Below are 24,693 nucleotides of genomic sequence, written 5' to 3' on the forward strand. Positions count from 1 at the left end.
TATATGTATGTATATATATATATATATATATATATCCTCTACTCTACGAAGACGTAGATATATTATTGCAGATGGACATAGTCCTCTGTAAGTTCTTTTGGCCTTTCAATCGGTAGACGAAGCTAGACGTGTATAGTTCGCAGATAGGATGCGGGCGCATAATGTTCTCCTCTCCAGAACTGTGCCTTCACTTTCACTTCCCAGCCACGGTGACGCCGGAACCCGGAGGGACGCCATCATAATACACACGATTTCAATCCCACGCCAGCATCGCCGGCTAATGACCTCAGCGAGAAAATGTACTATGATGCAAAAAGATTAGCACTATTCGTAACCCTCAAAGCTAGCCTAACGCATGTCCTACATAAAGAACAAACTAGCTGCGTATCTTTTAGCTCTTACTAACTGCACGTAAATGTAAACTGCATATAACGCACAAGTTGCTCCCTCCCAAGCTTGCTCCCGGAGACTCGCTCCTGGGCTTGTTCCAAGATGGCATCTGGTAGCAGCAGCAAGCAACACGATCGATACCTCCCGTAGTCCCGCCCGCCATAGCCCACCCATTGGCCGCCATAGGGAGGGCCGCTGTTTTCGTTATATAGCGCAGGCAAGCCCAACGCCCACGCCTACCGACGCCTACCCAACTACAAAATCAACGAAACCTAACTGACCGTAACTTTTCTAGATTCTAAACCTGGGAGTGGTTTCGCACCTAATGCCAGCAAATCGCATCAATCCATCAACCGGTAGGTGCAAATAGACGCCACTCGCCTACTCGCATAACCCTAGCCCTACTCGACGGCGACGCCCCCTGCCTTTCTGACCGGTGGTCTTCAATTGAAACTCATGCGGACGCCATAGCACAATCCCTGGATAGACCCGAGCCTATCGTACGCCGTTCCAACAAGCCCCGGTGGCCGAATAGCCAAGTAGGCGAGAGTAGGCGGGTGCTCGTAGAGGAAGGCAGTGCGCCTTCGTCTACCCTCTCCGCTCTAGCCTACCGCGGCCAACCAACGGGTCGCCCTTCCCTCGCAACGTGCCCGGCCTACAACACGTTGGCCGGAGCACGCTGCCTCGTCAAGCAATGTAAATAAACCTAAATAGAAATAGACACAACTGGCCTACGCGATGTCTACGTTGATGTCTGGTAGGCTTCTGGCTACGCTAGCATCGATTTGTAGGCAATGACTGATCCTACTGGTAATTGCACCCCGGGAGAGATCGTAGGCACAGGTAATCACAATGTTGAGCAGTAAATCCACGTCAAAACGATTGCTGTATCGTACAATAAATCGAAACTGGATGTGCATCAGTTGCGCCATGGCAAGGCCTAGACGCCATCCTGATGCTCGCTTAGATGGCATAGGGCATCGGCGTAGGCGGAGGTCGACGCAGAAGCTACATCACACAGGGGGGTAACTGACGATCCGCAACAAAGACACTTCACTGGTCCACTGAGTCACTTTCGTACTTACCGAGTCGGTGGCCGAATCCACTTCCGCGGGCGATGTTTGTACGCACGGTAGACAGACTGGCTGGGCGACCCTGTAGACAAGCTACAGAGAGACGAGAGGCACACGTATCCGATTAGGGGGCGGAAGGTTAGTCCAACCGACCGACAGGGCGACGGTGCAATGGCTACCACCGTTCGAGGGAGCCTTTCTTGCGTTTGCTTCTGTGCAGCTTGAATCAGCGCGAGCCACGAAACGCGCTGCTCCTTCTACTACTACCACCACTATTACTGCACTTGTTTCCAGGCAACCGCCGGTTTGTTGAATGCGAAAGCGCGCGCGAAAGAACCGCGCTATCCGTGCGCGCTCGCTTCTTCTAGACAGCGGAGCGGCGCCGCGTAGACGTCGTGGCAATGGACCCAGTTGGGCGGTGTTGGTAGTAGGCGAGCTTCGTAGCTCGGAGCTCGCAAGCTCACCGAGCTCACAATGTGAATGCCTCGAGATGAATGGGGTTATTATTGACGGCTAGGGTTCCCTTCCTTCCTTACTTAGGGCCAGTGAGCTTTGTTAGTTCCTCCGCCAGGTGGCTCAAAGGCTGCCTAAATTGCACGCCCGAGGCCGCCACTGTCGCGGCTATAGTAGAGCCCTACTCCCCATCGCTCCCCGAGCTTTCCCTCTCACTAATCATCTCTCTCATTTTAGCCTCTCTCTCTCTCTTGCTCTCTCTTCTCTACGACGACTTAAAGATCGACCGACGCACAGAGATCGGCCGGGAAACCAACCAGCAAAACTCGATTCGGAGAGAAAGGGTACTAGCTTCTGCAGCTGCAACTACTACTACCACTACAACTTCTACAGCCTATACTAGCAACAACAGCGGTAGTGACGGCCACAGAAGCACCAAGCACGTAGAGAAGCGAATGAGCGGAGCGCACTTCTTCAAAACAAGTGACGTCAGAATATGACGTCACAGAATATTTTCAATTAAATTATTAAGTTGTGAGCGATGATCGATGCATTTATTTTACAAAATTAGCGCTAATCTGAATTTATATAACGATGTTCAGCATGGATCTAGCTAAGGCGTAGCGCTTCGTTGCGTTAATGGCTAGGCCGTTTTAGGTGTACGCGCACCTTGTAACTGTGTGCCTAGTAAATGGCGCCTTTAACCAGCGCCACCATTGTCCACCGGGCGCGCATGCGTCAAGTCGTATCAAAACAACGATCAGCTGATGACCACTAGTGGTTCTCGTTGCTGCTGACGAGTTTCTGGTAAACAGCAGCGGATGGGACAGAGATCAACAAAAGTACACAAAGGCGAATCAGTGTAACAACAAACAGTACACGGAAAACTGTTGAATCATAGAATCGGGAACGCCCACATTTCTTGACTTATGTTTAAAGTGACCTTATCGTATCCTTCGGGAGAAATGTCGTGAACATGTATTGTGAACACTGTGATTTTGTGAAAATCGTTTTGTGCGTGTACTTTGGGTGGTCGCAGTTGTCTTCGTGACCTAACGTCCGAACTGGCCACCGCCAAGGTAAATCACTAGGACTTAAAAAATAACTCAAAAGCTGACCTTGCTTAATGATGATAACTAACAATAATGACTGACAGGGCCGCCCCTATTAACCAGGCAAAAAGCGGCCGCACTGCTCTCCCTTTGCGTTGCCTTAGGCCTATAGGCGCCATCTTGATTCTTGAGTGGCCGAGAGCGCGCCAGGTATTACTGGGCCTGATCTCGCTTTCCGTGCAGTACGACAATGTGCCTAAACAGGCCAACCAGCTAGCTTAAAGCTGCTGTATACTCCCAATGACATGTCGTGATTAGCTATCATTCTAAGATGGTTATATATATCTCATCAGCTGAGCAGTCGATCAGCTGTTTGACTTCGCTGGAGGCCATTTTGGCTGTTGGCTCACTTTTTCTAGACGGGCGCTGTTTCACCTGTTAATTAGAAATGTTGCTACTATTTGCAATGACAGTAGTAGGATCCGGCGATATGGTACGACCATCGTACAAATAACTATAATAATGGCTATCCTGCACCTCCTGCCAGCTAGCAATCGCGCGGAAGTATAGCATTAAATATGCTATATGTGCAATATATTCTGACCTTTTTGCGGTAGCCTAAAACCCAGAAGGATCTGACTGCGAGCCCATGTTATACTATACCGTGGTTACTATATTAGGTTCAGAAAAACAACGTTTAGAACGCCAACAAATCCATTTGTGTTTTCTAAGCGCTGACGAACGACTGCAATAGAATGAAATACGATTGAGAATTCGCTCAATACGGTAAGCCCGTACTATTGACAGTATGGAGCTCGGCATTCAAGTTCCATAAGCAAAGCCGTTATAAGCTATCGAAACGTAGTTTAACGGTGTAGATAATTTGAGCTCGTTTTGTTGTTGAATAAGTCAGGTCGACTGAGATAAAAAAAATACGGTTGGCTTTTACTTGTAGTCCTTTTAGCTGGACATCGTACAATTTTATGTAGTGAACTTATCCAAACAAAGTTTAAATCATTAAGCGACGTCGTCTGTGCACGACGTAAATAAGATGCTAAAATTGTTAGTCTGAATATTGTTTTTAGCTTTCTGTTTCCATTGTGCAAAATTTGCGAACGGAGTTCACCAGTCCTTTCGCTGTACACTGCAATAGTAGTATGCGAATTAAACTTCTCTTTTTTCCTATAGGTTCACCAATGAAATCATCACTTTTAGGCAAGTAGCATTTTTCCAAAATGAATCGAATTTGGGCCTTAGGCTAAATTTGTTCCGTGCCATAAAAAGATAAAGCACTGCGCCAACCTGCGCACACGTAGTAATTAAGTTTCGCTACCCCATAATGGCAGAAGTAAGAAGCGTCTCTTATCCGAGCAGATATGTATGCTCAAATTATTTAGGCGTTTACGTTAATTAGCCAAAGATGATTTAACTCTTACTGCGTTTAAAATACAGACAAAAGTCAGAAAGGCATTTCTAAGTTGGGTAGGAAAGTTTTTGGGGAAAATTTTTGTAAGTTGATTTAGTGAAGCATGGATTAGCGCTGGACAGGGTGAGCAACCAACGTATTCAATGGATAAACAGATTAGGGAAAAACAACTGATGCACTCCAATCGCACGTCCAACCAAGTGACAACTGCCAGTCTTACGCAGGTACGTCAGAAGGTGATTATAAAAATCTATTGCGAGTTGATCTGACTTTTTCGTGTTTTCGTTAGCCATCATGAAGGTCGTCTTTAAGGGCCTTTCGTCTACCGCGAAACCGTTGGTACTACTTGAACACTATGTGTTGATTCGCACTGGTCCCTGAACCCCCTTCTGCAGCGTGAACACCCCTTAGGAGCATTCATTTTGATCTTAACACAGATTACAGTCCATACTTCTTAATACTCGATTTTTACTTTCCAGAAAAATAAAGCGCGGCCCAAAGTCTTTCACTTCAAATTGCTTGAAAAATACCAAGCACATATTTAGCATATTTAGGGAAATTTTATCTCTAAATTCTTTAAGATTGGCGCCACCAAAAAAAGAAGGGAATGATATATCATTAGTCAAAGATGAATAAGCGACATGATCAATTTTGCTAGATTGTGTTTACTTATCCACGGTCAGACATGACAAAATAGGTTTATGAAAAATCGTTTGTTGAAGAGCAGGACAAAAACATTCTCGAAATCTCTTATTTTTAATTATTTTTAGGTAATTATCTTTTGGTGGATATTTCGGCGGTCTTATATTATAACTAAATCGTTTTTCAACCTCACAGTTTGTCAGAGATGCCACAAGAAACGTCGGTTTTTTTTATATTAAATATGGCCAGTTACAAGATAACCACGCATTGTATAACAATTAAAAAATATCCCGTTATTCATTAACATCTAGCACAACAGTACCGTTTCAAATTAAATTTAGTCAGTTTCTAATTTGATTAGTGAATTAATTTTTAAATTCAAGCTACAGTCAGTTTTATATTACTTCCGAGTTCTGTCTTATTTTAAATCGTTACCTTTCTTTATCATTTGTGATCGCCTTGACATCTGTCCTCATATGAAAAGTTGATCATTTGGACTATAAGATGTCTATGCTCAATATTTTGTCTATCAGCAAATTGAAGTGTCAGATTGGTAGGCCTTACCCGTGAAATAGAACTATTACTCAGTTTTTAAAAACTGGTGAAAGCTATAGATGTTATTTGGTGCGATCTTATCAAGCCTGACTTTGCTATATGCACATTGCATTTCTTCAACATTAAGCTCCCTCCGTGGACAGAAACTCAATTCTAGGTAACACAGGATGACTGGCTGTTTATTTATCATGTTACCAGGATTTCGCCGACGGTATTTTGTAACAAAACATTTTGAAAAGTGGCAAAGATAATAGATGGATTACGGGTCTTTTGCTGCTTCTTGAGTTCTTAGTTCTAGAGAGAATATATCGCGGAACTTTTATTGTTTTGGCAGCTAGGAAGTGCTCAGATAAAAATAAATGCATGCAATTATTTTTGCTTTTTCTGTGATGTTCGACCATCGCATATAACTACAGAAGCTCTAGTTTTTTTTTGTTATGCACCATTTAAAAATGTCTCAAGAGTTTAGGAGGCAACAAATTCTTTAAATTGACAATGTAGTGAACTTTGCGGGTGATTCCGAAATTCGATAACGCGGTACGTTACTATTAAACAGTGATTTAGATTCTTTGTACTGGATAGAAAAGACTTCTGTCTGCGGGCGCAACTTTCGATGAAACACTCGGGACGTCTGTTAGAGAAATAAGATATGGTACTAACGTGATTCCGGATCTAAAACTTGCAAATATGTATTATATGACTGAGTCATTACGGTGATGCAGAATGCTATCCGAGATGAGATGGTAGCATGGGTTAAACGACGATAAGTATGTAGTTTACCGCTACGAGGAGTACTGTTTTGAAGTGTTATTTTGTGCAATAGAAGGTCCTCGTGATAGTGTAGTAGTAATACATTTGCCTACGGAAGTTGGGATTTGTGTCGAAAACGAGCGTAGACAAACCCAATTGCGTTATCAACGTTATCCGGCTCTTTAATAACTACAAGAAAGCCGGCTGTCTAAAATAATGTTCAGTGGTAGTACCGGACGTAAAAATAAAACATTTATCTAGCAGAAACATAACTTGTGCAAGTGACGTTGGATCTGGTCGTAAAGCCTTACTATGGGGGTGTCCCTCTGATCGCTCTGATAATATATAGTTCAGGGGTTAACTGGCTCTAGGTTCGCCCCTTTTTTAGCGGACCATGCTCCTTTCGTTAGTTTCCTTTTCTTTTAGTTCTAGACGCGTGTTTCTTAGTACCATCATGTCGCAACTCTGTAATGCGCAGAGTTCCTGGCTTTTGCTGCATTCCCATCATCAGAAGCGGCAGTACGATTAAAATCATACAGATACAACAGCTACAGCCATAGACATCAACAGGCAATATTTCTGTAGTAGCTAAAGCTAGAAATTCGCACATGCTATACCTAAACAGTTATGAAAGCCTGGTGCTCTGCGAGGATCAGGAGAGCAAACTTCAATAGGGGTTCAGGGGGCGGGGAAAGACAGAAGGTCGATAAAAAATGAAAGAAAGGGGTTGATATACGGCGGCAACGGTAGTGGCGCGGCGCATCGTACCGCTCACTCATCGCCGGTCTCTACAGGTAACGGCGACAGCAGCAGCTCATCCACCGTTTGCTGTTCGTCTTCCCTCCTTTTCAGGTCTCGTCGCTTTGTCCCCTCCTCCTGGTCCCTCACCCCACCCCGCGTGGCCACATGCAACTTTCGTCATCGAATCAACGACTGGTCTTTCGGTCGATCTGTCAGTTGATAGCACGTTGTGCAACACTATTTTCTTCCCTTTCATGTTGATCTTCGCAGTAGCCAGGCTGAAAACTAATGTTCGTAACGAGTTGAACAGACGACATCGCAGTGATTGCTTCTACAGTCGCTATAGCGCTTATTTAAGAGGCACACAGTCGTGGGTTGCTAGGTAGTTGGGACGCAGGTTGAAAGTTGTACAAGGGTTTATCGCTCCTGATCTAGCTTGATACCTGCGAGAAAAAGCTCTTACAGTAAAAATAACGTTGCCTTGGTACGGACAGCAGCAGGGCAAAGGAAAGCACACGATATTGCCATTCATATCGATTCAAGCGAACTTTCTGGTTCCAATTGTCTCTGTACACAGAATTCGGTAGATCCGAGAGATGTGCGTCTAGAACAGAAGTATAGGACGAAGTGTGCAAATTACACTGGTAAGTATGGCAGGATATCGGAGAGTCATTATCTGTTAAAGAAACATTTGCCATAATTTGTGCTTCCGTTCGAATGTTTTTGAAATGTTCCGATGGGCCTATGTAACAATTTATTAAGTTATGAAAATCACACAACAAAAACTCTACACTTTCACCGAATGTGTCCCACTTTAGCGACAACTATTTTTACCCGGTCGGACACCGCTGTTGTCTAAAATGCCACGACTAATTTCAGCACTAAGTTTGCCTTAAGGTTCCATCTTGAAATTTAGTAAACCCATAAGTGACAGCGATTTCTCACTGTTGTTTTAAATTCTAGTTGTTCTCTGCGTTGGATCTGAGAATGAATCTTGTCAAGTTAGTCATTCACAGCCTTTGTGAATAAAACATTTATATAAATTCTTTCTTTATTTTTAAAGTTTGTTAAAAAACTAAGCTGACTCAGAGTTGATTCGATTCTAAAAAAGTAACAATTGAGTTATAGGCACGTGTTTAAAAATTACAAAATGCCAAAGGGTCATGACGCCCAACACCGCGATAGCAGGGCTCTTCGTACGCGAATTCACAGCTTCTACAGTTCGCTTGTCGCCTTCGAGCTACAACCAGCAATTTTTCCTTGGCAACAAATACAGGACAAACTGGTCCTTCATCGATGTCTCGCTCTTTCCATTGCAGCTGAGTCGCAACGCAATCGCTAATATAATATATTATCTATCTATCTATGTATGTATCTATCTATCCATCTATCTATCTCGAAGTGAGTCTAGCTTGATTATTGTCAAAACAATCGTACCTTGTGGTGTTGTATTGGCTTGTGTTATTTTCTTTAAAAACTTTCTTTGTTAACCACAGCGTTCGCTCGTTCCGTTGTGAGAAACTATCGTAATCTGCAGTATCGGTCAATCAATATAAGCTACGAGTGATGATGACACACGCTACTGATCATCTGCGTCAAAGCAAATAAAAATTAGCCAGAAAAGATCAGTCAATAAAAATGTTTCATTTGACACACTCGGTGAGCCGTTTGCTATTACCCTCCGATTCGGTTCTCTCGGCCACTTTGGCCTTATGCTTTTTGGAGAACCGTCACAATATAGTATTGTAGCTATGGGAGACACGTGAGTGGACCGTGGCGGCAACGGTCTTCGTCGTACAGTTTTGCTCTTTTGTTAGAAGTGCCTTTTTCTGACATTGAAAATGTGAGAGAATCGTTGCGAATCTGTTTTGCTCTCCAAACTTGGCGTTTTTTTCTATGTATAATTGGATGTGTACTTCCGAAATACTTCGGGAGCATAATAACAAAACTTATTTTTGTGTGTGTTGATATTAACTGATTTCTGGGTATTTAAGGCATAGGATTAGGCTCGACAGAATCAGTCTTGCCCGATCGATAACAAAGCTACAATCGGCGGGTTGCAGTGTGCCAAATTAGTGTGGGACATATTTTGGCGAGTTTCTTGCGAACCTTGATGTAAGAAGGAAACCAGTTTTTTTTTTCATCATGGCAGAAGGTTAAAGTTTAAAAAAATAACATTTGGTTACTATCCATTGTCTCCACACTGGACAAGATCTCTATCGAAATCACTGAACGCTTTTTAAAGAAACAAAAAGAACCTAGGTTACCGTACGTTAAGATGAAATTGAAAAAAAAATATATATATACATATATATATATATATATAATTATAGTATTTAAACTAAACAAGTCAGAGATTTTTGTTTAAGACGTGTTTAAGCAGCTCGATCGGATAATCTCCGTTAACGATGTCATTCTTCAAGATGCTGCCTATCGCATCTGGTAATCCAGGAAAAATTCAAGCTGCACTTCGCTTTTTGGGCTCTTCGCAATTTTGTTGTTTTCTGCTTTTGAGCTGACCTTTATTACTCTTATTACAGTTAGTGTGAAACACGCTGTTGATTTCAGTGTCCGTTAAATGTCCATTACTTTTTGATTAATTTTGTATAACTGTCGAGTCTTTTATATATTACCTCTAAGACTTTATTTTGCCTCATGAAGATCTTTTTCGGATTTTTTCAAAGGCTAGTAGCAATTAAGATTATTGATATCAGAAAAAAAAATGTCTCGTTTTGGAGAATATTTGTCCAGCGCAATAAAAATGTATAATAGCTGAATTTGGCTGATATTTTGACGCAAATGACTAGTGTGTTGTGTTCCAAAAAGAACCGGCTTTCGTCTCGCACCAAGAGTAGTGGATGAACGTATGCTCACTAGAAGAGACAGCCAATCAAATTTTCTCCAAATTTGAATACTCCACCCGGTATAACATTTCATGGGAACCCTAAGCACTTCCGAATTAAGATGGCCCCGCCGTCGCAACTGCCGGTGACAGTAGCCGCAATAGCTGGATCCATGTTTTTGTTGTTGAGCTGTATGTATGTGTGTGAAAAAGATATTTCCCTTGCGTTCCATATAAGAACGTATCGGATTAGTGTTAATTTCTTTTTCTTTTAGACTTACAAACACGTCGAATGGTCGAGGTGCAAAATCAGACGTAAGCTCTGTTTCGCGCTGGAAGTCGTCTATTTGAATAAGTAACTGTCATTGAGCATTACCAGAGTAGAATATCTTTATATGTGCGAATAGGTTTGTGCCAGCTAACGTTACTCGCCCGTGAGCACAGGAATCTTGAGAAATCTATAGCTTGCGATATTTATTTCTAGGGATTATTTGTCCGTTAACCGAGTTAGAATTTACACGAAATACAATTTTGATCTCGTATATTTAATTCTACAAATTTTGTATTGAAACGTTTCGAAGTTCGAAAATTGTTTGGTTAGGAAGGTTCGATAACTATTTAACATCTGTGTAGAACGAGTGCGGTGTGAAGTCGTTATTGTTGATTTTGAACAATGTATTCCGAGATAAATTATAAAGATGAATTTCGGAGGAGTATTTATTATATGAATAGAAACTATAAGACCTAGAAGTTCCTTCCACCGAATACGATTTTTACCATAGACCATATAGTATTGCTCTCTATATTAAAGCAAATCTTAAGGGATGTCGCTTAACAAATACTTTTAAGTTGATCTGCTCTGTCAATTTTAAGTGATTTTTTGCATTTATTTGAATTCCGATACGAAGCAGTTCAAGGCTCAGTTGATGAAACTTCGCTGATAGCAACAAGCATAATACGTATTTTTTGTTTGACCATACTATGGGCCCATTTATAAAAAAAAAAAAAAAAAAAAAAGGATGCCGGTCTTATTGTCCTAGTTGCTAAAAAAAGTCAATTTTTTTTTTGTTAATGGCCGTTATGACCGGGGGCACAATGTTGTATTAAAAAGTTTACCTGGCAAGGAACACACGCAGAGATATGAATCATGTTTGAACCGTCTGCTTACTTCTGTTGTTGTTGTCGTCTGCTTACTGTTGTTGTTGTTCCATACACAGGGGGAGAAAGAAAAACGGCGGGGCCAAGGGTGAAGGAGCGTCCGCGACGTCACCATAAAGATATTATTGTATCTTTCGCTGTTTGCGTGTTTGCATTTATAAAAACAGGTTAGCAGTCTCGGAGCGGACGTTTTAGGGAAGAAACATAATACATAAAGTAAACACGAACTTGTTTCTTGAAGATGTATTGGATGGTTTTTACTAGACAAAACGAAAATCGAAGCATCCGTTTAGTTTAGCCTTTTCTGTGAAGGTCCTTAGTGCCTACTATTTCAAGCGGCGTCGTATTCCATTTGTAATATGTTTTATTATTTCTAAAAGCAAATATTGTGGGTAGTGATAAATTCTCAGAAATTAAATTAACAGTATATTCTCATCATAAGTCGAAAGTTGTGCACTGTGTCGTTGGTCAACACTGCCAAAGAGGTCGCAGACGGCTCGAGCTTGACGAGTTGCAAAACAGACTATTATTAAACTGTTCTAATTGTCGGTTGTTTTCGACAAACTAAGAGGAAAGAAAGGAAGGAATGGAATTGTTAATGCTACATATATTACAAGCAATGCGCCTGCAAATAAGAGCTTAAAAACGATTTTAATAAAGGACCCAAAACTACAGTTATAAGGCCTATTCAGTTGCTGCTTAATAAACAATATAATACGTAAGTCATAATAAAAACGACTCCACATTCCAAACGTGTTATTTAGTACAAGCTGAAATACGTCACGGTTCGAGCTCAATGAATTTTATAAGTATGCTTAAGACAAGTCGACGTCTATACTTATGAAGAGAACAATTTTTGTTAGAACAGTTAAACTTGCAGCTAACGGTTCCTTTAAAATACACTTGCCATATCAAGGGGTGCGTATGCAATGTAACTAAATATTTTTACCATATGACTAAGGCCTTGGAGTCACCTCTTTGGTATATCGTCAAAGGCTTGGCCTTGCTAGAAGCTCTAGCCGGAGTAGGTCTTACCTTACAAGGTGGAGCTGCCTGCGGCTTCACTGACAGGTCTGTCTAACGACATGGCTATCAGCTGTTAACGCTGAACCTTCAAAAGCAATCTAAGTGATTGTTATTGGTCAACATCGTTGTTGCGTAGCATTGTTGTCAAAATTATGCGTTTTCCTCCTGCTTTTCCTTTTTTCGTTCGTCTTCAGAAGAGTGCCACATTATAAACGGTCGTAGCATATTCTGAATTTTTTGTTAAAGATTAGGTATTATAAGTTCCTGCATTTTTTTACTGATTAGAAAATACCTAATTTTTGCGAAAATAATTTGTTTTGTTGCGTATGCTTCATAATTATTTGCCGTTTTTCCACTAAATGATGTATCCCGTCTTATTAGAAGGTCTTAGATTTTATCTCGAAACAAGTTCCAACCACCACATGTCACGCTGTTGATCCATATTCAAGGTTGGATCACAGAAGTAATTACCCGGCAAACGGAAAAAAACGAAAACTAGTCAGTGCGAAATTCGGAGAATATGACGAGTGCAGCAAAATTTCTCATTCAACGTTCAGAAGGGCAGCTTTGACGATGTTTGCCGCGTGTAGCGTTGCTTTGTCATACGGTATAATGATCCGACCCTACCACGTGTCGGGTCCTTTATCCTAAATGGTCTGATTATTAACTCGATGTAACGGGGCCACATAAACATGTCGATTAGGTTTCTAATTTATAAGATACGGTTGCTAGTGAAGCAGACGCCCGCTAAACGCAGAATCGTTCAATCCGATCTAAAATTCGTGTTGGCGTACAGGCATCATTACACATCACCGATGGCAGTTCAATGCGAAAGTGATTAATAAGACCGTTTGGTGTTCGATACTGGGGGAAGTGTTAAAATGCGACGTTACGGTATAATTTCTTATTGAATTCAGAGAGTTCATAGGATAGCAAAGCTTCTAGTTTCTATATAAACCGAAAGGACGTAAGATGGCTAACGACTGACTATCTTATGGTCACAGCCGATCTGTTTGAAAGATTGCTGAACTATTTGTCGGTCGTCTTCCTTCTTACAAGGTATGATTGTCCTCAGATGTTCATCATCAAACTCAGACGGTCAGTCTAAACAGACGGTATCCTCTTGGTCTCTGATGCCATTTTCAAATTAAGAAAGCTACCTGTGAGCAACCTTTTTCGATAATAGTGCTATTATCGTACACAAGGCAAATATCCCAGGCTATTCCCAGGCGTCGCCAACACACATATAGAACATACTTAACATATGCCTTTTTTTTTTTACCTAAACATGATTGTTGAGAAGTTTTTTCGGATTCACGTTGCACTCATGACAGTTGCATCACATCAAACTGACAGAGCAGCAACAGCGCTATCGAATGTATTTTGAGAAGTAAACAAGTAAGGGAAAATGACAAAGAGAAGACACAAAGCTTTCGCATTATCACCAGCAGATCGCAGGTTTTTTTTCCAAACTTTTAATAGATATTAGGGAAATTTTATGATAAACTCTAGAGAAAGAAATATGCTTATATGAAACAAGGTGTGTTATTTATACTTATTGGGCGATGATCTTATTTTCGTTTTAGGGCCCAGTAAACGGTTAATGTATGATGTCACGTTGGACAATCTACAAAAGGTGATAGATAAACAGGAAACAATTCTATATACCACTTGACGAAGGTAGACGCTACGCTACGCTAACTGGGTAAGCCGTCAACGCAGAAATATTATATAGGGTTTTGCAATCAGATAGTTTTACGAGACCTATGTGCACGTAGGTATCTTAAGATTAAGCTTGACGAAGAAGACACATACGAAACCCAGAACTGTTTCTCGTGTATGATTTGACTGTAAATAAGTTCTGGCACACTCGTTGAAGAGGAACAATACAACCGCCTACCAAATCCATAAAGTAGTTTTACACCTTGTTATTGCTTTGTGCGAACCCAGTCAATGCACAGGCAAAATGTCACAACGCCGCACCTCGCTAGAAGTAAGCTCACAACCTAATCAATCGTTGCGGGAAAGGGAACGGAGGCTTATGCGTCTTCCTAGATGAACTCGAGATGTTACAGCCAAGGAGACGATACTGTGTACTTTTAAAGGGGATCTACTAGTGCGTTTATCTGGGTTTTCCTAGTTGTCTGGGGATGTACCCAGGTACGTATGTTGGCTTCTGGTACGTATGATTTCTTCCATCTAATTTCGGATGGCGCTTGCAGTCGGACACACAAGCATAGCCTTTCCTGGAGCTTGTTCATCGATTTGATTAGATCAATCCTGAGGTTTTTTTTTTGGTGAACAGTTTTACATGCATACAAAACTTCACATTCTGGGATCAGGATTCTGCGAGCAGATGACTCAACCCGGAATACAATAACGTGAAGTGCCGCCATTGCTGCGATGATGTTGGTAGTGGTAATCGTCACGATGACAGCTGCGGCGTATTCTAGCAAGGGCGCGCTTGCCGACTTTTATGAGCGAATGCAGCGGATTTTAAAATTGGATAACTTTTAAGCACACTATGGTAAAATGATGATTTTTTAATATGTTAGAGATATTGTCCTTTATTTTTACAGTTTTTTACACACCTCTATGGACGCATAGCCACATGTAGTTTTTCGATCTATAGCTTCTCGGAGTAAGTCGATAGCGGGATATGCTTGCTCACCAGTTAACCCTTTTAGGACATGGGAAGTCCTATAATCTCACGGACTTAGGTTGAAAGAATAAGCGGGTTAAAGCTAACACTGGATATTATTTTGCTCAATTCAGGAAGCCACTGAGGCATGGCGGTAAAGTCTGGCAATGTCATCAAGTAACCAGACTGCGTACTTTCTGTTGTCATGTCGATGGTCCCTAAATATATTGGAGAACTTAAAATAACGGATTGTATTCATGGTTTCATTTTTAGCATTATCTCATAGTAGCAGATGTCCGTGATGTCTGTTACAAATACTATTTTCACTGCCACCGAACTGGATATAGCTTTAGGCCGATGCCATTCCTTCCTGGCTTTTCTCCGGCCGGTGGTAGAGACTGAACAATACCTCTTCTGTAGCAATCGTGTGATCCATAAGCGTTCGTTCTAGATTAAGGGTCCGGAAATTGTACGTGAAATACTCCACAGGTATTTCCAACTGGCCTGGAATGAGTTCACATGGAAGCCGTTTACACAGTGTCTATACGTCCAGTATTTGGGCTATAACTGTGTAACACGTTACATATCAATTGCCAGATTTAACCGATAGAGCCCTTAAGCTTCAAGCTCTGTTTTCGTGAAAAGCCCTCTCGATTGCAGCAATGAGTTTCGGCCCTTCGGGTCCCGGCATCTCCTCACCTCTCTACTGGTTTTCAGCACTCCAATTCCCATTCTTGAAACGTTTGCATTATTTACTAGGTTTTTTTTGCCAGATTTCCGTGCCTAATGTCTTCACCAGTCTTCGATAAATTTTCGCAGCGCTGTAGCTTGCGAGGAACGAAAGCTTAAGTGTTGAGCGCCGATTTTCAAGACTTAAAGGTGATTTTCTTTTTGAACAAATTTTTCCGTAAGTAAACTCAACCGGTTTTTACTTACAAGTTGTATCCGCCAATGCACTTGGCTATTAGAATTTAATTAGCTTTCCCCCTACAGTAGTTCTAGTAACTATATTCACCGCCCAACGAAAACGCTTCATCGAGGCTCGTTCGTAGCTTTAAGAAGCTTTTTTTTTTTAGATCTTTATTAAGTTTTAGGATGTTTGTATTCCAAACGCCAGATGACTTCTGTGAAAGAAATTTAAAGATGCGGTCTAGCAACAAGCGGCATGCGTAGGCTCGCCGTTTGTGAAATTAGCGTTATGTATGACATTCCCAATGGCTCGTTATACTAATTTACAGTATACAAGGGCATATATAGATAAACACATTACATATTAGACAGGCTATTTGCTTAAGTGCTAATTTTTTAAAAATAAGTATTGGGTCTGTAGATTGCCCATTTTCCCGCTCTGAGCTCAAGTGTAATTTGAAAGCCAGATTAGGTAAATCGCCTAGAGCCATATAGTCAATAGTTGCATGTCGATTTCGCATTAAACTAGAGAGTTAACTGCAGGTAAGTTGATGGTGTCTAAGTTCATCAATGGTGCCACCTCAAGAGCAGGATTACGGATGCATGCTTTCTCAAGCGGAGACCAGCCATGGCACAAAAGTGCCCATTCAGTAATTACGACCAATAAGGTCCGAGCAAGCAGGTGTATCTAAGCATGACTCGGTGCACGCAAATGACGCTACTTCCAGCTAAAGTACACCAAATCAGAATTAAAATTCGACAAAAAGATCCAGCCAGTCTACGTTTGAAGAACGTAGCTCGTACTGTCGTTTCCTGGTAATATTCGCGCAACATTGCCAAACAATTATTACCATTGTTCTTGTCTGAGCATGAGAAAGGAAGGCATCGAGAAGCCAACTCAATGAGTGATCGAGAGAATGAATGAATGCATGCTGTCCGACAAACGACAACATACCGCTATGAAGGAAAGGCAAAGAAAACAGGTTAAATTTATGAAGAATCATGTTTGTGTAGCGATCATGACGCGTGATGATGATACGTCACGACAGTGGAAGTTGTTACCCTTATATCACTGGTGTTGTTTTGTCATTATACAACGCGGTCTCGGATAACACGGCATTTACTGATTCACATACTGCCACGCCAACGGATCGTCTTTTTTCTTTGGTTTGCCTGTCGGTGAGAACGTGTGAGGGTAGATCTCTGTTAGTGATGTAACGATGCAGCGCCGCTGTCTTGGGGATTTCAGTGGACCTGTCAGGCGTAACAATTACGGTCGTGATAATAGTTGTAGTAGTCGTAGCAGGAAACATGCGGCGCCGGAAAGTTCGTTACGTAATAGACGGCTTCCCCCAAAGCTGCTCGGCTTCTTGTTGCCGGCGCTTCTCGCCATCCATCCACCCATCGATGTCTCATATTTTGCCCTATGTCTACACTGACCACACACAGATGCGTTTGGACTCCCCCGTCTTTTCTTTTGCGGTATCGGCAATTCTATTGTATGACTCGTGGGCGCTAGTGGTGGTGATGTTTGTGAGCGAACGTCTGATGACGTCCGAGCATTGATTTGTTATATATCCATCTGCAAACGGTACGCATACCGGTTGCACAGGATTCATTAAGAGGTACTTTATGCTAAACATGGCAGTACAAGAATGTACAAAAGCGTTAGAATACAAAAATGGCCAAACAAGGCTTCGGTGCCTTGCCATTGATGAACAAATGGAGTCTAAAGAGAGCCCATTGACAAGTGTCAATGTCGCGACAGCTTATGGTAAAGCCTTACCGAAAATTTTGATTTGTTAGTGCAAACAGATTGTCATTTTGAAATGCTAATCTTTCGAGCGATGCTTACGATGGCTTAGCCCCTGAGGCAGAAAGGAATAAGACGAAACGCGTATAAACGTGAAGAACGAAATCTATTATAACTAGAATAGATATTATGGATGGAGGACAAAAAGCCTAGGCAGCCATTTATTGACTCACTACATTTATCAGCACTGTATGTAGTATTATGATATAGAACGCTGGGATCAGGAGATAGTTTTGCAAAAGCTAGATAATATTGTGATATTGCATATCCTAGCGGCTAGAAGCTGTTAACGGAATCAGTTCCTTCTTCTTATTTGTTTCGTTTCTGCCGCCAAAACATAGTATCGTTAGCTGCCACTCACCGACCAAGGGTACCTATAGGCAAGCTAAATTTATGCCGTCTTTATTGACAATCTGCAATTTTCGCTGCTGGTAATGCGCCAGTTTATCCACTGAGGCACATAGGCAGCGGTAACCGAACGAAGGAACGGACGCATGGACAGATGAATGGATTGTTAGTCGTCATGATGGCACTGGAGAGCGCGATCGTAATTGCCGTAAGCTGTCACTCTGGTTGTTTGGTCGTTCGTCCCTGTGCCTACAGCAGTGGCCGTAGCGACTGTTACTGCCGACAGTGGCCGGCCGAGCGCGCACGAGCCCGCGCGCGGCCACTGGTAGTCGGCGCTGGCGCTGCTGCCTCTGTGACGACAACGGCAAGAGGGAAACGAACCCGCTACTAGTGTTGCCACGACGTTGTTGGGCTTCTCGGCCGCGACAACAAAAGAGCAGACCCAGCGGAGCCCTGCGTTAGTGCTAAAGTACCATAAAACAGTAAAGGATTGAGCAAAGTAGACAGAGCAGTCACGCCGCGCGAGCAGCAACTATCAGTCAGCGTAAGCTAGGACGCCATAGAGTGTAACGTCGTATAGTCTCAGTGTGTATTTGTGCAGCTTGCGACGGAGAAACGTCGACATTTCCGTGAGGACCTGGAAAGGTGAAAAAAGCTAACAAAAATGACGGATTTATGAACGTTTGTAAATAACAAGCAAACGTTTTAACTACAGAAGTAGTTGCAGAATTAGGGGAAAAACAACAGTACTGTTGCCCTCTTCTGTATTGCACCCCTTCTCCTGTTCCTAGCTGTTCCCGCGAACAGAACGTTCAACTTACTGAAATTCGGCCTCTCGCTATTTCTCTATCTCTTGTGCCGTGTCTTAATTTGGCATTTACTACCAGCGCCCGTGTAGCCCTGTTTACCCACGGTGACGTGCTCCCCTATTTCTGTGAGGAACGTACTTATCAGTCGTCCAACCCTTCGACTTACCAGTCAGTCATCTACTGGGCTAGTAGGGTCTCCGGAATAAAATTGAGTTTCAGTGAACGCGGCCAATGACAGCAATTACTGTAAGATAAGAATAACAGATATATACTAAGGAAAAATAAACGGGTAGTAAACAACACAAATGAAAACACAGAAGGGCTTCGAGAGACGTCACTCGAGACTTCAGCTAGAAAGAAGTGCTTTTACGTGCTACTTGAAGCTGAAGCGGCGGTAACATGTTTACAAGAACGTTGCCGCTACTAGTTCGATAAAAACTAAGCTCACCACTTTATCGAACAAGATTCAGTTTGCACTATCTCACTAGTCCTAGCAATAATAATAATTATAGTAATTAATTAGAGAGAGATAATAATGCTAGTAATAATTTAACTTTTTAAGCTAAACTTAAACATGTTTTCTTGTTTATTGTCGGTGCTGCAGAAGTGGACGGTTAGCTCCATCCCATGGGCTTTGTGTGGGCGTTTCCGTGTCCCTGTTTCGAGACCGGCGATGCATACCCAGTGTGAAGATCAGGACTAAGTGTTTGAAAATATCGGTTCTTGAGGAACGCAAAACGAGTTGAAACAAATGAACAGGCAGTGTAGGAGTTGAGAACCGATAAACTTCGCAGAGTGTTGAAGTGAAGGTTATGTTATTGCTTGTGTATATTCACGCGTCCTTGCGCAATTGTACCGCGCTAAAATAGACTATTTATTTACCTGTATACGCTTGCCGTTCTGTGTTCACAGCAAAACCAGATATAGTCATCGCTCCGGTCATCGCCTAAGTATCCAGCTAAGCGGGGAACAGCAATGTTAGTGTGCGCAGCTTCAGTAAACGAGTGAGAACTCATCCTGAGGCCTGTTTCTTTCGAACACGCAACGCGAATCCCGCTCAGATGATTTTTATTCTACTTCCATGTTCAAGTGGACACGTTTTTCAAAGCAATCACATAATATTGGACATTACCCTTAGAGGTGAAAATTCATCACACGAAAGACGGTACTGCTTTTCAACTGAATGAATGTTGCTAGCTCGATGTACAGCCGAGAACTTTCACAGTTTTCGAAACTTAGGGAAGAGGAGAACCAATCCACATATGTGCTCCTGCGTTCATGCTCCTTGACTCTCAGTAGAGGGGTGAGTCGTAGCAGTTAGTGTATACACTGCAGCGGACTGTGTCAAGCGGAGCTGATTTGTTCAGCGCTTTGGCCAGGGGGTTCGTCGGCGTGAAGGAGAATATAACCGGTGTTGGGTTCATTGAGGACTACGGAGAGCTGCGAATGAACATGCTTGAAATGTTGTAAGTTAAACCTAAATCTCATAAAACAGCATTATGTAACCAATCATGCTAGTACTAGAACATTTATTTGGAATGTGCAAACAGCGAAATGAAGAAGGGGCCATAAGTTTAGAAGTTGCTGTTGTCTGTTGGTAATCCGCCGCTGTCGCATGCTTCTCCATAGACGAATCACTGTCATATCACTTTTTCGCTATACGATTTTTTCTATATAAATTTTATCCCTCAAAACTGTATATTTTTTTGATCAACTACAGAGTTGTTTGCAGTGTTATCATCAATATTTCCGAGGTAATCGAATTATTTCGATTCGACCTTTAACCGACGAATCGTCGGTGATAAAAGAATAGTTTTTTTTTTTTCTATCGAACCCTGACCAATCTTAGCGATGTCCATCTTAAACGTTTCACATTGTCTAAACGTGTAAATGTAGACTCACTCTAGCTTTAAATAGATAAAAACATATGTCGTAAGTGGTGCAGTTTGGTGTTTGAGCTCTAGTTATTATCGTGTGATATCATTGCCTTTAGAAGCAAAAAGTTGTCCCAGGTTAAGTACCTAACAAAGATGTAACGATTTTCTCAAATAGCTGCAAAAAATAGCTGAACTGATTGCAAAATCTTTTCACATGTTGAAGTTCTATCACGTCGCCATTGAACTTTGGACTAATCGCTGCAAGAAGCGGATTTAAGGTATCGATCATTTCAACCGTGCGCAAGGAAAATCGGTTAAAAAATAGATGTCGCTGGCTTCATGCATTTCAGCGGTGCAGGTACACGCACAATCGTTCACTCACTGTTGTTTCTGAGGGAATCGGAATCGCCGGGCGAGCGGCAAGATCGGTTTTACGAAGTTATGATGGAACGATTTATACGTCCCATAGAAAGGCATGTTCGGCGATATCAGAGACGGATTCATGACGTGGTCAGACGCGGACGATGATGCACAAGTGATCCTTTAAGTGTGCGAACGTGCAACGCGGAATTCTTCTATATAGGACACGAAGCCTTTTGATTAGGTAATATTTTTCACAAACAAGCGACTCTCTCTTATATCAGCAGTGGAAGGCATTTTCTATCTCGGCCAATGAAGAGCTGGACTGACGCTGACGGTTGTAGCATCTTAACATCTGTAGAGTCAGGTTGGCAAAGTTGACTAGCATTTACCTATGCCCGAGGTATTTTAGTCAAATGAACATCGACCCTGTGTGGTCTCATGGTCCTATGTAGAGTGTCTTCGTCTGAATGGCTATAGTGACGTACTAAAAAAAGCACTCAAACCTTGAAAGAGTATGTCGTAGTGTCTATCTATCTATCTATCTATATATATATATACATACATAAGCTATTTAGCCCTTACGTATGCGGGACATTGTTTTGGTGCTGGCCGCAGCACTTTCCCAAAACAGTGCTGAGATTTTTAGCGTTTGTAACTGTTTGTTCTACATCTTCGTATTATATATGAATGGCGTTTGTTATAGACGAGCGTAAAAAGACAAAAATCCACTTAGGTTTAACTAAACTCGAAAAATCACCTGCGAGTTTAAATGGATATTTGGCCAGCAACAGCTACGTTTGCTTTTGTAAGAGGGAACTTTTCTCTGGCCGAAATTAATCTCTATCGGACCTTCAATGGCATAGTTGAACGCGAACGTCCATTGATGATATTTGTGGCAGATAACACTGTGGTACATTATTAGGATAGCACGTTCAGCTGTTAGTACGTATGCTACAGGCTGTTGCATGTAATAGGCTGCAACATGACTTACCTGCTGTGGGTCGAATTGTTGCGCAATATAAAGTCGGCGGTCCTTACCATCAGATGTGAAAGCTTCCCTATTTATACTGGTTAGGTGTAGCATTTTTAAGTAAGGCAGATTGGAATATTGGTGAGCAATTAAGCAAGTAGGCCGTGACTTTGAACTTACGCGCCATGACATGAACAGTTTTTTTTCTTTCGAATATGGAAATAAAACGGGCCTTTTAACTAGGTCTGGACGATTGCAATTGTATAATGTAAATACAATTTCATACACGTTACATCGATTTAGTCCTTCTCGGGCTAACATCGTACAGGGTTTCTGGGCTATTCTTAGGCTAGGAATGCTTCATATAAAACATATTTAATAGAAGCAAATGGCGCACTTAAACTCCTAACGAGAGCTTCAAGCGATGACAGTTGTCACTTTTGCGCGTAGGCCCGTAGGCTGCGCATCGAATAAACTTTTTATATTGATCACTGCAGTCGAACAGAGGAAGACCAACCTCAATGCTGTAGCCTGTGACGTATTATAAAGGCAGTCCATTTATTAAACTTATCCCGTTACATTATATAACGCGTCGATGGCTTGGCCCATCGGTGAAGAGTAAATGGAAGCTATGCAAATGCTTTGCTATTTGTTGGGTAACTTTGAAGTCACCATTCATACTGTTTGAAAACCCCCTGCCGGCCAACGGTCTTAGAGGTTAGACATGAGCATTGCGTGGTTTGCTAATTTTTCATGTATCTTGTCAAGCCTTTCTTGTTTAGAGATATCTTTCTCGGCCCGTTGAAGTTCTTCGAGTTCTAATGTTGCTTTACTTTTTCTTCGTAAGATTTGTCATAGTTTTCTTGCTTCTACTTGCTCACGTCACACATCGCGTCACGGGCGAGCATAGAACTGATAGGTCGTCACTAGTTCGCTAATTCGTATCGGATTGGCTGGGCGGGTATGTTGCAGATATTATATAAACATATATATAACAACGTGATTTTCCCCCTGACCGTATCACATACAGACAATCGCGTATTGACGCTTTTGGTAGTGTAGCATGCGCGACAATGCAGTGCTATTGTTTTGCCTACTAAACTCAAGGACACGTGAAGTGGCGCAGGTTCGAAACGTCTTGTAAGGATCCTTCCTTTCGTGGCGGAAGTAGCCAGCGGCCTGAAGCAACGCCAGTCGATACCAGACAAAAAACTAGACACAGTTAGGGGTAATACGGGTAGTTTTCCTTGCGGTTTTCATACGGTAAATTCGTTGCTGTCGCCGACAAAGCTCGTCGCCGGTCTTTTCTGCTAGATTGGGTGAGCGTGTTGTTCGGACCGAGGCCTGACTTGAAGCAACCTATACTGAACCATCGGCTGGACTATTCGTGCGCCCGTGACGAAGAGGAGCCATTTGGTTACTGACATCGGGTGGGTGAGAGAAAGTGATTCCGTCGAAGGCGCTGATTTAGCCAAGATACAAGCTGCCAAGCGTTAACACACAGATTTCCTTAGTAATGCAGCGATGTACGGAGCTCCTTGTCCTAACAGGCTGATGTCGCTAGCATATTAACACAAAACAACACATGGACAAACCCAACTAAGGTGATAATGTCAGTGATGATATCAGTACGGTTTTGGTGACAGTGAAAAACACTCGAGTGATTACTCTGAGTTTCACTTTTTTGAATGTCCTAGCTATCGGTTTATTTCTTTGTGTGTCCTAAACCATTAATATGACCGGTTGATAGCTTCCGTCTGCCTACGACATTGACACGATGCACAACGTGAATATATATCGTCTACTATGGGCAATATCCTGTACATAACAAGGCCAACAGTAAGACCTATATATATATATATAAACTCACAGTGAGATACTATACAAAGGGGCATCGTTTTATCATATAGAATCAAAACATTACGATCATCAAAATTTTTCCGCAAAAAACAGCTCCTGCACGATCTAGTAGTACTGTGCACGCTGGCGCCACAAACTGCGTCTGGTAATAAAAACGATCGCCGCACCTATGAAAGAGAAGCAAGAACACTGATGGCTGTGGATTTTAAGTACAAGTTATTGTGTCACTTGTTTTCGGTCCGATGCGAAAAACATAGGTGTGTACAAGGCAAACACCTCTACAGTGGACAGACAGCCTTTAGGGAATTGGTCTCGCAATTTCGCTATATTTGGAAAAAAAAGTCGATCATACCTTGTCTTTTCTTCTTCGCATGAAGTTGACCAAACAAGCGCTCGTTTCTCTCTTCGCTCGGCTTTTCCTTGGCACATCTTAACAATTCTATACAATCATCAATTGAATGAGAACGATAACGCAAGCCACAAAACGCTCTACTTTGCTTACTGACGACTTTCGTTCAATACTTTGCCATTGTGTATATATATCTTCGGATGGTTTTATCAGTCAGCGAAGTTTGAGCGCTCTATCTCGGTTAACACAATCTGGACCTTTAGCAGGCCTTAGCATGATACGCGGAGTGAGTACTGAGAAACCTGATGAAGCCAATTATATTATAAAAAAAAATCTAATAAATTGCTTGATTTATACTATTTGAAGTTCTGCTGCTTTTATCATAGCAACTGAAATTGACGGATTCCGGTAGAAAGTCATCTCGCCATTTCTTTCCCACCGTGGTTAACTATCGAGTAGCTAAGTACTTTAAGTAACTCGAATGGGACAAGGCTGCTTTGATGACATTCATCTCTCCAATGGTTAATTCAAAAATCAAGCAAATTAAGATCCGTGGTATATAAAAGCGTCTGCTTGCACAAAATATGGGTTAGTTGGTCGCATAAACTGTGTCCTGTTTGATTTTTTTTTTCTCTATCTATTAGTT

General features: G+C 42.0%; 2 long non-coding RNA genes across 5 annotated transcripts; both read left to right on the plus strand.

The window, feature by feature from the left end:
* The first annotated feature begins 2,693 nt into the window (after window positions 1–2,693).
* LOC111259395 (uncharacterized) lies at window positions 2,694–14,994 on the plus strand. Of its 3 annotated transcripts, none has more exons than XR_002679618.2 (4): window positions 2,694–2,995; window positions 13,695–13,813; window positions 14,059–14,635; window positions 14,884–14,994. It is a non-coding gene; the product is annotated as an uncharacterized LOC111259395 (long non-coding RNA). The 3 variants fall into 3 exon arrangements; XR_015310576.1 differs by lacking the exon at window positions 2,694–2,995 and adding an exon at window positions 9,416–11,249; XR_015310575.1 differs by lacking the exon at window positions 2,694–2,995 and adding an exon at window positions 12,614–12,715.
* Window positions 14,995–18,195: 3,201 nt separating this feature from the next.
* LOC147753641 (uncharacterized) lies at window positions 18,196–24,406 on the plus strand. 2 transcript variants are annotated; one of them, XR_015310573.1, is made up of 3 exons: window positions 18,196–18,464; window positions 19,233–20,094; window positions 20,856–24,406. It is a non-coding gene; the product is annotated as an uncharacterized LOC147753641 (long non-coding RNA). The 2 variants fall into 2 exon arrangements; XR_015310574.1 differs by having other exon boundaries at window positions 19,541–20,094.
* The last annotated feature ends 287 nt before the right edge of the window (window positions 24,407–24,693 follow it).

Source organism: Varroa jacobsoni, unplaced genomic scaffold (assembly GCF_002532875.2).
Source record: "Varroa jacobsoni isolate VJ856 unplaced genomic scaffold, vjacob_1.0 scaffold_328, whole genome shotgun sequence".
Lineage (NCBI taxonomy): Eukaryota > Metazoa > Arthropoda > Arachnida > Mesostigmata > Varroidae > Varroa > Varroa jacobsoni.